Source organism: Aedes aegypti, chromosome 2, assembly GCF_002204515.2.
Source record: "Aedes aegypti strain LVP_AGWG chromosome 2, AaegL5.0 Primary Assembly, whole genome shotgun sequence".
Taxonomy (NCBI): domain Eukaryota; kingdom Metazoa; phylum Arthropoda; class Insecta; order Diptera; family Culicidae; genus Aedes; species Aedes aegypti.
Window position 1 is genome coordinate 104,281,913 of NC_035108.1, and position 17,711 is coordinate 104,299,623.

The 17,711-nt window shown below is 39.9% G+C and overlaps 1 protein-coding gene across 13 annotated transcripts in view; it reads right to left on the bottom strand.

The window, feature by feature from the left end:
• The window catches only part of LOC5576845 (PTB domain-containing adapter protein ced-6), a 271,935-nt gene that overhangs the window by 33,252 nt on the left and 220,972 nt on the right, over nt 1-17,711 (bottom strand). The gene's annotated exons all lie outside the window — the stretch shown is intronic.

The window sequence follows — 17,711 nt, forward strand, 5'->3', positions numbered from 1 at the left end:
GTTTGTGTGTATAAAAATTCCAGGATATTCACCGGGAAAGTCGGAAAAACGGGCGTGAACGGAACTGTCATTTTGTATGGACCCATGCACGGGTTCATTATTTGACGTTTTAGCGGTGCCGTGTTATTTATGGGACCATGGCAACCAGTGAATTCGGCACCGCTCAAACTTCAAATTTGTGAACTCGTGCAAAGGTCCATGGAACGATTCATAGCGTTTTTTACCAGCCTACTTGATGGCAAGACGAAGCTTGCTGGGACCACTAGTATTTTTATAAATGGAAGGTTTTAAAATAGTTCATCGTTAAAATTTTGCTCATACATTTTATATGCGCAGATTTGGGTCACAAAACGGGATTTCTATAGATTTTAGTATGAAACAATAGCTTAAAAGTGAAAAAAAAAAATCAAAATTTCACCGATAGAATATTTATAAAAATTCTTATTATGACAACGTAGCCAAATACTAATCTCTAGCGAGAAAAAAAATCCGAAGTACATTCAATTTTTATAATATCTCGGTTCAGAAATAGCGTTCTACACTCTTAACCCAGACCCTAAATGTCCTCTATAACGTAGTCGGAAACATCATCTTCAAAAAAGATCAAAGGGACGGGTAAAATATTTAACCCAAATAAACAGTGCAATTACCCCACTGTACAACAGCTCTACAGATTTTTTGGCCATCATTAGGAAGCTATTATAATCATCTACAAATTTCTGAAACAATATTCTTAAAATACTTTAATGAATCTTTTTAAGAAATTTTACCCATTTATCGAATCCATTAACTCCACTGTGTTATTGAGTTTCGGCTAATTCCGACAACCATAAACGTTTGCTTGTCGACTTTGCCGAAAAGATACTTTTCAAAGTACATCGTTGAAAGGTTTCCATAATTTTATTTTACAGTCAAATTCAATCACTCTACCATGCGTCAAAATTCAAGAAAATTTGCTCGCAATCCGAAGGCACTGACTGGAAACATTCTTAAATAAACACAGAAACATCTAAATACTATTGCTAAGAATTTAGGTGAATTTCTACAGTGACCCCAAGCACCATCTACGCTTTTACTATGCATGACATCCTCAAAGGATTTCACAGAAACATTAAATTAATTTTAACCAGTGTCGGATCAAATTACTCCGCTGTGAGGCAGAATGTCGAATGTACTAATCAAATAACAATACTAGGTACACATTTTTTCGAAACCTGAAAACAACACTACCGATTTTGTCAATAAAAATAACAAATGTTTTTTACGTAACGCGACACCATTTGCAGAACCCTGTTGGAAGGTAAACGTAACGTGACGCTCATAAAATGAAACCACTGAAATTCTACAATTATTCAATATTTCCTTCCAGTTTGAAGACACACTCTGGTTCTTATCAACACATAGAAGGATTACCTAGAACAAACCCGGATTGTAACAATTATAGCAGAGTGATAGAGGCGATTATAAAGTGATTTTTGAAAAAGTGCATTTAAGCGATGGTGTCGCGTTACGAAATACAACTGCTTCTAGTTACCATACACAGCTAAAAATATGTTGTAAATTTAAGTTTATTTTCATGCACATATTTGGAGCATCAAAATAAACCTAAATTTCAACGACCATTATTTTTCAATCAAATTCACTTCAAATTTACACGATCATGTAATATTCAGACATTTTTAGTTGAAAATTGAATGCATATTTATTTAAGTTTACATGATGCTGTAACAACACACGAATTTGATTTACTTTTACAGTAGACTTCAGTTTACATCACATTGAAATTTATTTTTTTTTCTGTGTATATACAGTGTTAAGTTTCAAAATGAATGTCACAACATCAAGTACATTTAATATGCAAAATATTAAAGCTGTTTAATCACATGGTCACAAGACTTTTTCCGAGAACAGGCGTCATTTGATAAGGAAAGTCGGTTCCTCGTGGTGTCGCGTTACGCTGGAATGTGTCATTAGAATCACAAAAAGAATCCCTCAAAAATTTCTGAATTCTAGTAAAAAATTAATTATTCTTTTATTAAATATATCCTTTCTGTAATGCTTAGAGGAATATGTGTTATCTTGGAAGAATCCTTTGACATTGTTGTACATAAATTTCAAGAAACATCACAGGTGAATTTCATGAATAAAAAATTGAAGATATATTTTAAGGGATTCATGCAGCAATCTGTTAAGGAAATCTTAGATAAAATTATATAAATCTGGTTGAACTATCGATGAATTCGCTAGAATGATTATTCATAATCAGGGGACAATATTGAAATCTGGTTGAAAATAAAATCAAGCATGGGTCAGCTATTGCTTGACAAGTATGGTTTGAAATCAATATTCTAGAAGAAATTAGTTGCTGAGGGTTGTTTCGAAGAGAGTGAAAACTAATTTTTCAACAATAATGTCAAATATGGTACAGAAGAGGTTAATTTTCTTACTTAACCCAAAAATTTAGACTTTTTATAGTTCACCGAATAAATCTACCCTGATAATTGAAAATATTATAGTGGAAGACTTTGGAAGATATTTTCTCGTGCAATTGGAAGACATTGTAAAAAATTACCTGGCATCCCTGGTCTGCAGGTCTGTATCTTTCGTATAAAATTTTATTTAAAAAATCAAACTTAGGAGGATGCCTCCAATTTAAAGCTTATACGTCCATTCTCCCCTATAAACTGTAAACAAAAACAACACTACAAGATTTCGGAATTCCCAATGAGATAAAGGCGGGATTCCCAATGAGATATGTTTGCGACCGCAACAAAGTTTCCCAAAATTCGGTAGTTTCGCAGGCGGAAAACATAATTCCGATGAAAGCGAATCGGGTTAAAAAGTCAAACTCAACCAACCATCTGAATCTGCCCGAGGGAGCTTGGCGCCAATCACTGTACAACTTGGCAGCTCGGACGGGGTAGATGCAAGATAATGAAGTCTAGTGGGAGAGCATATGATAAGCATGCCGCCTAACTGTTGCTTCCCGAATAAAAATTTACAATTAATTTAATAGTTGAACTTACTAAAATATAATACAACCTATGGTTTAGAACAGAGTGTATAATTTCTACTGTTTTCCAGAACTTGTTTTTGTTGGGTGGAAATTCAATCATACTTCAATTTTGAGTTGTAATTGATAAGCAAATTAGGAATAATACCTTCAATGTTAACCCATTTTTGATGGGCTTCTGAATTCCACGAAGTAATTTGGCAGTTGAACTGTAGAAGATGTAGAATAACTACTAAAATGTTTGTATGGAAATGAATCAGTGCAACGAATAAAACCAAATCTGTGAGAGTTACAAGACAACGTTTTGTTATTGCCCATTTTTATCAAAAAATGCAAACATGGTTATGTATAAATAGAAGAATGTTAGCACAGCTACTATAGGTAAATGGTGGTCTTCAAGGAACAATCAAATAATCGTACAGAAATCACGAATTCGATTTTAAGTAACTTTGGACATGTATAATAATTTTCAAGCTATTTTCGAAAGAACTTTTGGCACAACATATAATAAACAAACATGAAAAGGTATGGGAGCAAAAGAGAAAACAAAACATTATTGTGCGAAAAATGGCTTAAAAATCATCAAATAAAAGTAACATACATTCCATTTGGATCTGAATTTAATATGGAAAGGTTTCCACAATTCTGTTATGAAAATACCAACGATCCCTATTTTATTGTAAAAATGACATTCTAAATTAATTAAATGGTTTAAAATAAAAGAGTACATGTTAAGTAAATTGAAAACAAAATAAATAAAACGAAATATTTTTACGTTAAAGCTGTTGGAAAATATGGCATTGTTACAATAAAACCTATCGTATTTTGATTATATTATTTAACAGGGTTTGAATTCCTATACTGGAAATGCAGTCAGCGAAGACAGTCAGCCGGTCGGCAGCGGTGCAGTCAACCAATAGATGGGTGCATGTTTATAGGCTTCGTGTGAGTGTTTGATGGCTGGCGTCGACGCTCCGAAAGAGGAAAACGCGAAATTCCACAACAAAAACGTGAACATGCAGTTTTGTTTTTATTATTTTCCCTTAAAGGCTTGAACGCAATGGGGCCGGCAACGGTGCGGCTGCGGTAGCTGTCATTTTTGAATGTATGTAAACGTATGCGGTGGCACGCAATGAATGCGGAACGGCAAGTGCGGCTTGTACTAAAACCGCATTTGTTTTGAAAATTTTCAAAATTTGCGGTGCGGCAAGGTGTTTATGTTTGATCTTTGAATGTTTTAAAGTTAAAAAAATGGAAGGTGAATCAACGGATCAAAACGGCAGTCAAAATAATTATAATTTTGAGTTAATAAACGCCGTCAAAAAACATCCGGCGATTTATGCGAAGAAAAGTAAACTCTTCCGAAACGCACAAATAAAAGATGCGGCTTGGGTGGCGGTGGCGAAGGAATTGAACTTGAAAGGTAGGTGTGGTTTATTTAACATTCCAAGGATTTTAATGCCTGTTTGGGTCATAATGGCCCAAAAATCGTTGGATAGTTAAAAACGTAAAACATTGAATTAATTCAGTGATGTTTTTAGAAACTGTGGTCAAAACCAAATGGCGAAATCTACGCGACAGATTCATCAAAGAAATGCGGAAAGTGGATGGAACCTCTGCATCTGGGGCCGGAGTGGACCAAGTGTACGAGTCCAAATGGGTGCTCTTCGAAGAGATGGCTTTTCTAGTTGCGCATTGCGAGAATCGGCCGTAAGTAATTTTTTTTTAGATACCCTGGCACAGGTTCCGATAGGACCTAAAGTGGACACTTACAGAACTTCCCAAATTGATACCGTGCGACGGTTCAATATTCATGATTTTTTATCCACAAGCAAATGCACATCATTCTATGGACCACTAAGGTGATCTGGCCACAACCGACTACCTTGGTACCGGTTTCGATAGGGCCTAAGTTGAACACTTATAGATTTTCACCGACTCGTACTGTGCGATGGCTCAATATTCATTATTTTTCTATACAAAAGCAAATGTATGTACATCATGCCATGGACCTGTTGTCTGCTTGGTACCGGTTCCGGTAGGGCCTAAAATGGACACATCTAGAACTTTACCGACGGCTAGAAATTCGTGATTTTTAATATAAAAGAAAAAGGACGAAATGCCATGGACCAGAAACAGAATATGGCCACATTCGTGTACCTTGGAACCGGTTCAGATAGGGCCTAAAATGGATACTTCTAGAATTTCACCGATTGGTACCGTGCAACGGCTCAAAATTGATGATTTTTTGTCCAAAAGCAAATGTACATCATGCCTGGACCAAGATGATATAGCCACATCCTGGGCAGGGGGTCGAGCGTCATATGGACACTTAAAATTTCTAGGGATTTTATGATGTTCCGATGAAATTTTTGGGAATTAAAGGGAATTGTTAGGATTCCAGCGAAAATCCTGAAATACCAAGAATATTATAGTGAATCCAATAGAATTCCTGGGATTCCTGGGATTTTTTTATCTTTAACCGTTTTACACATCTTGATCCATCTCCAAAATCTGATGCATCCTTTTGCATCAGACTGACAATACATCTTGTATATGTGAAAAAATCTTTTCTCATCCAGAAATCTTTTATGCATCTTACAAGAGCAAAAATGCATCTTTTTTGGTTATTTGGATGTGTCGCCCCCCTCGGGTAGTTCATCCACACCAAGTGTTTGGATCCCTTAAAAAAAGTGTGACACATGAGGGAGGGGAGGTTTTACAGAGACCAATTTTTCCGTTATGTAATTTTTGGACGTTCTCCACGTTTGCCACTTTCAAATGTAGTCACCAAAGATTTCAAACTGCTTATGGGTGACTGATTCTTGGGATTCCAAGGGAACACGAGGGAATTCCTGGGATTCCAAGGAAATACCGGAGATTCAAAAAAAAAAATCCTGGAATTCAAAGAGAATTGGGTTGTTTAGTGATGAAAATGTAGCAGTTTTTTATAGCTTGTTTGAAAGATCATATTTTTCTGAGTATAGCACAATTTTATTGCACTCCAGTATCTTTGTTTTCATGTTGAAATTATTATATAAAAGAGTTTTTATTTTTCTGAATATAATGACAGTTTTTTTTTCATTAAATGACAGCTCGCACGGAACAAAAAATTTCCCCATGCAAATTCAAAATGCATTTTCAAAATAGTTCCAGGCTTCCAAAAATTATGAAAATTTGGATTTCAGCTAAGTTTAGAACGTAGATTCATAGTATGAAAAAATCTGGATACCCTTAAACAAGCCAATTCCGGGGGTTCCGAGGAAAATACTGGTGTTTCGAGGAAATTCCTGGGTTTCCTAGGAAATTCCAGGGATTCCGTGGAAATTCCTGTGATTTTTCAGGGATTTTCTGGGATTCTCTAGAACTCCAAGAGATCTACTAGGAAATTCCTGTGATTCCGAGGAAATTCCTGGGATTCCAAGAGAAATCCGAAGCAATTTCTGGGTTTTCGAGGAAATCCCTGCGATTTCAAGGGAATTCCTGGGATTCCTAGGGAATTTCTAGGACTTTGGGAAAATTGCTGGGATTCTTAAGATTCAGAGGGAATTCTGGAGGAATTCTTGTGATACCGAGCCCAAGCAGCACATATATTACAGATGAGTCACGACAGCGCAGGTTTTTGGTTGCACACGAGTCACTGTCACTAAGCTTCTAATACGATGTTAGAAGCCAATTGACAGTGACTGGTGTGCAACCAGAACCTGCGCTGCCATGACCTTTCTGTGACATGTGTGCTGCTTGGGAGGGAATTCCTGGGAAACCAAACGAAGTTCTGGGATTCCAAGGGAATTCCTTTGATTCCGAGACAATTTCTGAGATTCCGAGGGAATTCCTTGGATTCCGAGGAAATTCCTGGGATTCCAAGAGAATTCTGGGATTTAGAGGCAATTCTTGGGATCCAAGGAAATTCCTGGGATTCCGAGGAAATTCCTTTGATTCCGAAGAAATTCCTGGGATATTGGCGTGGTGTTGTAGACTCAGTCTTATTGTAAATATATGAATAAAAGTCACCCGCGTCCAACCACCGTTAATGAAAGAAATTACAATGAGCCGAGCTACAACAGATGTTCCATCATTGTTAAACTGATTCTAACAGCAATTCCGAAACGGTTGAAGTAGTTGGGAACAGCTTTAGCTGAAATATTTAATTGCTTCTTAAATTCTGTTACATATAATTTTACACTCTACTTACAATTTTTCAGTTTTCTTCTCGCTTACTTTAGGCTAGTTTTCAATCCGTACTCGTAGGGTAGGTTTTAGATCTAATTGTATACATAAGTAGGTTTTAAGTTCACATTATTTAAGTTCATTTAATAGTTATCCCTACCTTGGATCAATTGTTCAAATTAGTATATAAGAGAAAATAGTAATTTTGTAATGCACAATAACGAATTCAAGTTTTGTTTACGCAAACTCTCCGATTATCATTTCTGCTTATCATCCTTCGTTGACGTCTGCCACATCTCCGACGATTGTCAAAGGTGAAGTTTCTACCCTTTCGCGTGCCCCGTAAGATCCCTGTGATTCTTTGTGACGGGTGTCTACCGGGGGGTACTCGTCGTCACATTCCCCCGCCCGTAAAGCATTCCCTTGGACCGGTTTACGTTCATCCATGACGTCGAGTAACGCCAGCTTCACAACCGGCCTACGCAACACTCCGTTCTTTGTCCGTACCCACGCTTGACGTGTCCGCCCATCTCGGCCGCATACCACACGTTCCACCTTTCCTCTCAGCCATTGATTTCTCACAGCTTCTTCCACCACCAAGACCAAATCTCCGACTTCCAAATCCCTTACTTCGTCGAACCACTTTGAACGCCGTGAAATCACCGGGAGATACTCTTTCAGCCATCGCCTCCAGAAACCATCTGTCAAATGCTGGGCAAGTTTCCAGCCACTTCTTAGTGTCGAGCGGAAGTCCACTGGTTCGACTGGTAACTGTTTAATTCCACTTGAACTTCCAAGCAGGAAGTGGTTTGGTGTAAGAGCCTCCTGCTCAGCGTATTCAAGTGGGATGTACGTCAACGGACGGCAATTGATCATGGCCTCAGCATCAATCATGACTGTTTCTAATACTTCGTCATCTGGTCGGCGCTGAGTCTCCAGAATAGTCCCAATCGCTGCTTTCACAGAACGGACCATCCGTTCCCAGACTCCACCCATATGTGGAGCCCCGGGTGGGTTGAACCGCCAACGTGTTGTAGAATTGGTAAAAACCGTTGCCATACGGTAATTGCGTTCCTCGATTTCACGTTTCAACTGGTTATCTGCCCCATGGAAGTTTGTCCCGTTATCGGAATATATTTCTGCCGGAGAGCCTCTCCGGGAGACAAATCGTCGCACTGCCATTACACAAGACTCTGTCGTCAAGTTGTGCACCACCTCTAAATGTACGGCCCGGATGGTCAAACAGGTGAATAACGCTATCCATCGCTTTGAATTACTTCGACCGACTTTCACCAATACTGGTCCGAAATAATCGATCCCCACAAATGTGAAGGGTCGTACATATGGTGTAAGCCTCACTTTGGGTAATGGAGCCATTGGTGGAGAACGAGGAACTGTGTGATGAACGCGACATTCCATACAATCGCGGGATACTCTTGCGATAAGTGAACGTAGTTTCGAAATTTCATACCGTTGTCTCATCTCATTGACGATTGTTTCGCGATTAGCATGGCGGAACCGTCGGTGGAAAAAATCAGTTAGCAGAAGGCTTATCCTGTGCTCACGAGGAAGAATTATAGGGTTTTTAGCATCATATGGTAACCAAAAAGCTGCACCGAGACGACTTCGCTTGCGTAGTATACCGTCTGTGTCTATGAACGGCGATAGTTTATAGATGTTGCTCGATTTCGGAACACCAACATGACAAGCGTCTAGGCGTCCTCTAGTCCTTTGAAGTAGCTCAATTTCCGCACCGTAGAATTCCCGCTGCGCTTGTCGCCACAAAGATTCTTCTGCACTCTTCAGCTCGTCGTGTATCAAAGCACCAACCTCCAGTAATTCTCCTCTTTGAGATCGTCGAATGTTATTCACGAAACGATGAACATACGCCACAGAACGGAGAAGCCTTTCCCATTTGCTGAAGCGAGCTACATCTACGAACTGAATCATTGCAGGAAGGTGTACATTACATGAACGTAGTTCTTCATCCGTGGAAAGTTGTAGTTTGATCTTTTGCGGCCAATGAGTTTCAGGCAGTTGAAGAAATTCGGGTCCGGTGAACCATCGATTGGTCGAATCGATTTGTGGTCCAGAACCCCATTTGGTGGCAACATCCGCTACATTCAGTTTCGAGGGAATCCATCTCCACTCTCCTACTTCTGTGGTCGACAGTATCTCCCCAATTCGAAATCCCACATACTGATGATATCGACGCTGCTCTGAATGCAGCCAAGCTAGAACCGTCGCTGAGTCGGTCCAAAGAAATCTCTGTACAACTGGCAAACCGTGCATCGAAATAACGTTATTTAGCAGACGAGCTCCTAATACTGCGGCTTGAAGTTCCAACCGCGGTATTGTCAACATTTTTAGCGGTGCCACTTTGGTCTTTGCACCCACAAGTGCAACTAGTGGACCGTGCTGAGATTCCACTCTGAAGTATGCCACGCTGGAATATGCCGACTCACTAGCATCAACGAAAACGTGTACTTGCAGTGATCGATACACCTCCGATTCTGCTTTTGGGAAGTAGTAGCGCGGTATTCGAATGGAGCTTAACTGTGGCAAAAAGTCTGCACCATTGAATCCATCTATCGTACAGCTGTTGACTGATTGGGTCATCCCAGTGTACACCAGAAACCCAAATTTCCTGCATGAGTATTTTTCCGTGCACAACGTAGAAGGCTATTAATCCTAGTGGATCGAAAAGGCTCATGACCACTCTCAGAACCTCTCGCTTTGTTGGGATACGACCGTCCTTCATGATGTCCGCTAAGTCGCTGCGCATTGTGAGGTCGTATGTAAAGCAGTCACAGATAGGAACCCATCTCATGCCGAGGACAGACTCAGCTCCATCCAAAGACAGCGATTTGTCGTTCTCTGTTGATTCCTCTCCAACCCGAGCAGATATTTGCGCATCATTCGACAGGAAATTTCTGAGCTCGAAACCACCTTCGCTGTGTATCATTTTAACCTGCCTGCCAACTGTGATCGCTTCGTCGCGTGAACTAAAACTATCCAAATAGTCATCCACATAATGGTAATGGTGGATTGCGTACACAGCACTTGGACACTTTTCCGTGAACTCACTAGCATTCAAATTTTTTACGTACTGGGCCGAGCACGGAGAGCTGGTCGACCCAAATGTCGCTACGTCCATGACGTAAATCTTGGGAGGGTCGTGGGGAGCGTTTCTCCACAAAAATCGTTGAAACTGACGATCTTCTTCACGGATTCGTATGCGGTGGAACATCTCTTTGATGTCACCTGTTAGTGCGTAGCGGTATTGACGAAAATGGCAAAGTACACTTGGAAGCGACGAAAGCATATCCGGTCCTTTGAGAAGCGCAGAGTTGAAGGAAACTCCTTGGACCGATGCTCTGCCATCCCAAGTCAAACGAATCTTTTCCGGCTTTTTTGGGTTCTTATGGACACCCAATGGCAGATACCACGTTTGATCTGGCGGTACCTGGGCCAATTCTTGTTCGGAAGCTATATGGGCGTAACCCTTTTCGAGATATTGTTGTATTTGAAGCCGAACGTTATCGTACATTGCAGGATCCTTGCTTAGCTTACTTTCGAGTGCACGAAGTCGAGGAACAGCCATACCAAAACTTTCAGGAAAATGCACATCATCCGTCTTCCAAAGTAGACCCGTCTCGAACCCCGTTGCAACCCTACGTGTGGTTGTTTCCAATAACATCCTGGCTCTTTTATCTTCCTCGGATTCCAAGATCTTCTGGGGGCTTGTGACGCCCGCATCTTCAATGCTAAAGAAGTTTCTCACGAGATTATTCAGTTCTCGATCCGGATCGGTCCATCCTCCAAAATGAAACCCACAAATTACTGACGAAGCCGGTGCTTGCGTACAACCGTAGATACTCCACCCAAGACGGCTTCTGGCTGCGATTGGATCTTTCCATCCACCTTCTCTGACTTTTAGTGGTATTGTGAGTTTCAAATTGTCAAGACCGATGAGGATTTTTGGTGATACGTTCGCATAATCTTGCAGCGGTAGGCCTCTTAGATGTGGATATCTCTTCGCTAGTTCCTCATACCGCATAGACTGCGATGGTAGTAAAAGTCCACCTACAGTTCGAGCATCTGACAGTTCGAAGCGTTTGGTTGATCCTGTTCCCGAAACTTCCATAGAAATTCGCTGGGATTTTGCTTCGTTCCTCTTGATGTTTCCTGTCCATTGTAGGCCCAGGGGCTCCGTGGGACCATCGATTCCTAGCTGCTTGGCAACGACATCCTCTAGTAGAGTCAGCTGAGACCCTTCGTCTATGAACGCGAACACGTTAATCTGGCATCCGTTTCCATACAGAGTAACTGGCATAATTCTGAAGAGTGGACCATTGATCGATTGAAGTGCTCCCATATGATTATTCAAAATGGCCACGTTTGACGAACCGCTGATGGAATGTAGCAGGGTATGGTGTCTCAGCCTACAGTCTCCGAACTCACACCCATTCCACGTTTTGCAAGGCCATCGCCCATGTTGATTTAAACACGTTCTACATAATCCGTTCTGTTGCACCACTTTGTACCTTTCGTCCATGTCCATTCGCTTGAATGTGGGACAGCCTCCGACCTTGTGTCCTTCTTCATGGCAAACTACGCAACATTTCTTCGAAACGTGCTCGTTGGGCGAAAATTGTTTGCTTGATGGTGATTCAGAATGCGCATGTAGAAAAGCACGCTCCTTGGGCTTCGATTGATTTACTTGTTTGATGCTTTTTTCGGAAGGAACATCATCTGCCACCTCGTATGCTAATTCCACCATAGTGGACATAAAGTTTCCAAATGCAGTGAGGTTTGGTTCACGCAGTGAACTCTTGTACGCCGCCCACTTTAGACGATAATCCACGGGTAGCTTGGTAACTAGGTCGTGGAGCAGGGACGGATTGTTCAAATGGGAAATCTGTGCGGAATTCTGTAGATGCTCTACCAAGCTATTGACTGCTAATCCGAATTCAATGATACTATTCAGATCATTCATTCTAGGGGATGGCAGCTGACGAATACGCTCTGTCATCACACGTATCAGTGTGCTGGGACGTCCATACCGCATTTCCAAAGTCCTGATGACATGAGGTACACTACTGGGGCAAAGCAATTTACTTCGTACTGTTTCCAATGCTTCGCCTCTCAAGCAGCGCTGCAGCCTGATGAGGTTCTCATCATCTGAGAAGCCGCAAGTTGTAGTCGAACGCTGAAAATTGCTGAACCATAATGGCCACTCCTCTGGTCTACCCGAAAATGGTGGAAGGTCTTTACCCATCACTTGGCGTGCGGCCAACTGCCGGTTCGTCGGTCCGTCATACTCCTCAACATACTGACGACCACCCCTGGTATGCAAATGAGAATCTTTCAGTTCAGTTTCCAGAAGGTTTTCAACAGGACGATTTCTAGGTGGATCCTGAGAACGAGATTCGTGGTGTGTACGGAAATTTAAAGTATGGGAACTGGGCTCTTCATTCAGAACAGCATTTTCTGCGGCTCTATTCAAATCCATACTCGCCAACTGATGCCTCAAATCCGGAACTATTCCAGATTCCGTAGGTGCGTTTTTGACCCGGGGCTTGCTTGTATTATCGAGGGGTAGTTCGTCATTTCTTCGAGAATGTGGTACGCTCACATCGGGAACTACGGCTGGCGAGAAAGTTTTAGCTATGCCCTCTGTCTGCCGGTCTGAGTTCTCCAACCACTCCTCAACACGTTTCCTTGAATCTGCAACGCTCGATATTTCACTTGTACGGCTGCTACCATACTGCGAAATCTGCTTAACCAATTTTGCCTTATCTTCTAGTGATTGCTTCCTGATGGCCATTTGTTGCTTCCGATACTCCAATTCTTCGGCCATCTTCCGCTCCAGAAATTCCTTTTCATCCGCAAGTTTCTTGGCTTCAAATGCTCTCTCTTTCTCCTTCAATTCTTGTTCATGTTTCAGTTGCAGATCTTTCATCTCCTTTTCGGCTGCCAACACCTCTTCCTGGATACGTTGTTGTTCCTCCAAGACTTGCATCTCCATCGCCAACCGTGCACGCACACTCGATGTTACACTTTTATCACCAATCGTCTTTTTCGTTTTCTTGGACGTCTTGCTTCCCGCCACTGACTTACCAGATTTTTTAGCATCCTTCTCCGGAACCGTGAGTTTTAAATTCTCATTCGACGCTCGGTCACCTGTTTTGGACTGGGTGATCCACATTTCCTTGGATTGCTTGGGAATCCGTACAGTTTTGGCTCTCATCAGGGGTTCACAGGTCGAGCAGTACCACTCCCGATTCTTGACATCGGCACCCACTTTTGCGCACGAATAGTGACACCATATCTGGCACGAATCGCACGCAACCATGTCATCGAATGAATCCGGTCGATCACAAGCGGCACAGCTCCTATAGGCCTGAGAATCATTCCCACCTTCCGCCATGGTTTCGAGGTTAACGGATATGAAAAATTCTAAAGTTTGTTAAACTGATTCTAACAGCAATTCCGAAACGGTTGAAGTAGTTGGGAACAGCTTTAGCTGAAATATTTAATTGCTTCTTAAATTCTGTTACATATAATTTTACACTCTACTTACAATTTTTCAGTTTTCTTCTCGCTTACTTTAGGCTAGTTTTCAATCCGTACTCGTAGGGTAGGTTTTAGATCTAATTGTATACATAAGTAGGTTTTAAGTTCACATTATTTAAGTTCATTTAATAGTTATCCCTACCTTGGATCAATTGTTCAAATTAGTATATAAGAGAAAATAGTAATTTTGTAATGCACAATAACGAATTCAAGTTTTGTTTACGCAAACTCTCCGATTATCATTTCTGCTTATCATCCTTCGTTGACGTCTGCCACATCTCCGACGACTGTCAAAGGTGAAGTTTCTACCCTTTCGCGTGCCCCGTAAGATCCCTGTGATTCTTTGTGACGGGTGTCTACCGGGGGGTACTCGTCGTCACAATCATCCATCAGAGAAATACCAGTAGGAACTGTTACAACCGTAGCAATACTAATGCCGCAGGAGATATTGACTTCAGAACAAATACTCCTCTTCTAGACAGAGAATTACTAGCAGCAGCGAAGGAAAGATTTTCGAGACCACCTCCCACTTCGTATCGTCCAACCATAGCATTCCAGAGAGGAGAAGTGCTGAACCCGTACCCTAGCGACAGACAACCGAATACGCCACAACGAACAAATGCCGCACCAGCACCTTTGAATGGAAGGTGCTCCTGCCAGTGTTTTTGCCAGAATTGACGCACTTCACAGAGGAAGGTAATATTAGTATCTTAACACGCAATGAATGTATTGCTAATAATTTAGGCTATGACGAAGGCTCAAATGACTGCGGCAACCATTCGAGTTGTGATAGGAATTGTATAAATTTAAATGATGAACACTTAAATGAATCTGATAATGCAAGGCATGATGTAGACCTTCCAAAAGCTTCCGAGGCTCTTGTTTATTGTCAGAATTTCAATCGTATGAGAGGATCTTCGAAAATCAAGCAAATCCATAAAAACATATTAGCGTCATCTTTTTCGATCATATTAGGCACAGAAACAAGTTGGGACGAATCTATAAAAAGCGAAGAAGTTTTCGGATGTGATTATAACGTTTTTAGAGACGATCGCGATTTTCTTATGTCACAAAGAAAATCAGGAGGAGGGGTCCTCATTGCAGTCTCTTCAAAATTTAAATCTGAAATTATTTGTTCTTCGAAATTCAAAGAGTTTGAACATGTTTGGGTGAAAGTAAATATAGAAAACGAAAAACATGTATTTGCATCAGTGTACTTTCCACCTGATCATGCCAACAAACATGCTTACGACTCCTTTTTCAAAAATGCTGAAGATATCATATCTGGTCTTCCCCCTGAGGTGAAAGTACACATATATGGTGACTTCAACCAACGCAATGCTGACTTCATCCCTGATTTTGAAAATGAGGGCATCATGCTTCCAGTGGTCGGGGAAAATGAAACGTTACAATTATTTTCGACAAAATTGCAATTTTGGGCTTAAACCAAATTAATCATGTAAAAAATCGGCAAAATTGTTACCTTGACTTTCTATTGACAAACATCCAAGAAGATTTCTACGTTAATGAAAGTATTGCACCCTTGTGGAAAAATGAAGCATTTCATACAGCACTGGAATACTCATTATTTATTCACAATAACTGCAGACCCACAGTGTGCGAATATGAGGATATCTATGAATACGATAATGCAAATTATGAAAACATAAAAAATAGAATAAACTTAATTGACTGGCAATCACTGATCAGAGAAGAAAATAATGTCGAAAAAGCTGTTGATATATTTTACAGTTTACTAATGGAAATTATTCGTGAAGAGGTACCTATGAAAAGGAAAAAAACTTTTTGGTAATTCAAAAAATCCCATCTGGTTCAATAGAAATATCAGGAATTTAAAAAATCGAAAGCAAAAGGCTCACAAAATTTATAAAAAACATGGAAGTGATGATAACATGCAGAAATACCTGGACTTATGTGAACAGTTGAACATTGCTATAAATTCTGCACTTGAAGAGTATAATAGAAAAATTGAGAGCGATATAAAGTCATGCCCAAGTAGTTTTTTTAATTATACTAAAACAAAATTAAAATCAAAAATCTACCATCAAAAATGCAACTTGACGATAAAGATGCTAACAACCCGGAAGAAATTTGCCACCTCTTTTCAACGTTTTTCCAAGAAATCTATACGACATTTTCAGAAGAGGATCGGGACCAACATTATTTTTCATTCTTCCCTGCCCCCTCAAATGACATTAGTGTGCACCAGATAAGTGTACAAGACATCTTATCAGGCTTGAAAGGATTGGATGCCACAAAAAGTGCAGGACCTGATGAAATCCCTCCAGTATTTATGAAGAAGCTTGCTGTTGAATTAACATCTCCTTTGTTTTGGCTGTTCAATATGTCACTAAAATCCGGCAAATTTCCTAAAATCTGGAAGAAATCATTCTTAGTACCTATTTACAAATCAGGGAAGAAAACTGATATTCGTAATTATCGTGGAATTGCTATAATTTCCTGTATTCCAAAGCTCTTTGAATCCATTGTTAATAGAAAATTGTTTGGGCAATTAAGGAACAGAATTACAAATGCACAACATGGATTTTTAAAAGGCCGTTCCACTTCTACAATTTTACTAGAATTCACCAATTATACTTTGAATGCTATGGACAATGGTAACTATGCAGAGGCTCTGTATACTGATTTCAGCAAAGCATTTGACCGCATTGACATCTCTATGTTACTCTTCAAGTTAGAAAAAATAGGATTTGATAAACCATCTTTGAACTGGATACAATCATATTTAACAAATCGACAACAAATAGTGAGATATAATGGTAAAAAATCGAATCCTATCCAAGTTACATCAGGAGTTCCTCAAGGCTCACATCTAGGACCTCTTCTTTTCATATTATATGTAAATTTCCTACATTCTTAAGCATATAAATATTCTTATCTATGCCGATGATATGAAGTTATTCATGGAAATCAAGTATGCTAACGACATTGACATCTATCTGAGTGAAATATCTATTTTTGATGAATGGTGTAGTAAAAGCCTACTTCAGTTAAATGTTAAAAAATGTAATTTTATTACTTTCAGCAGAAAGCGAAACACAGAAGAAGCAACTGTAGTTTTAGGAAATCAAATCGTTGAAAAATGCGATAGGGTCAGAGATTTAGGCGTAATTTTAGACTCAAAACTCACTTTTATCGATCATTACAACACCATTATACATAAAGCAACAAATATGCTTGGTTTTATCAAACGCGTTGGTTCTAACTTTAATGATCCATACACTATTAAAACTTTGTACGTCGCTTACGTGAGGTCTATATTAGAGTATTGTAGTATTGTATGGTCTCCTTTTATGAAGACGCATGAAGAACGTCTTGAATCAGTTCAAAAGCAATTTCTGTTATATGCGCTTCGTAAATGGGGCTGGACATCCTTCCCTCTTCCATCTTATGAATCAAGATGCATGCTCATTGATATTCAGACATTGAAAAAGCGCCGCGAATTCGCTATGGTTTCATTCGTGAACGATATTGTTTCGCATCGTATTGATTCTCCTAACCTATTAAACAGTTTAAATTTTTATACTCCTTCCCGGCAATTGAGGAATCGTAACTTGTTTTTTATTAATCACCGTCGTACTAATTATGCAAAATTTTCTCCTCTAAACCGAATGATGAGTTTATATAATCAACATTGCGAAACAATAGACTTAACAATGTCGCGTAGTAACCTAAGAATATACTTTAACTCTGTAAGATATAGCAGTATATAGATTTAAGTGTTAACATGTAGTCTACTTTGATTGACGATAATAAATAATACGCATAATACGCCTAAAGTCTTATTGTAAATAACAATGTTGAACTAAATAAATGAATGAAACAACAAAGCTCCTCTCCCCCATGTGTAACACTTTTTGTAAGGGACCTTCAAACATTTGGTATAGATCATCACACTTGGATGAAC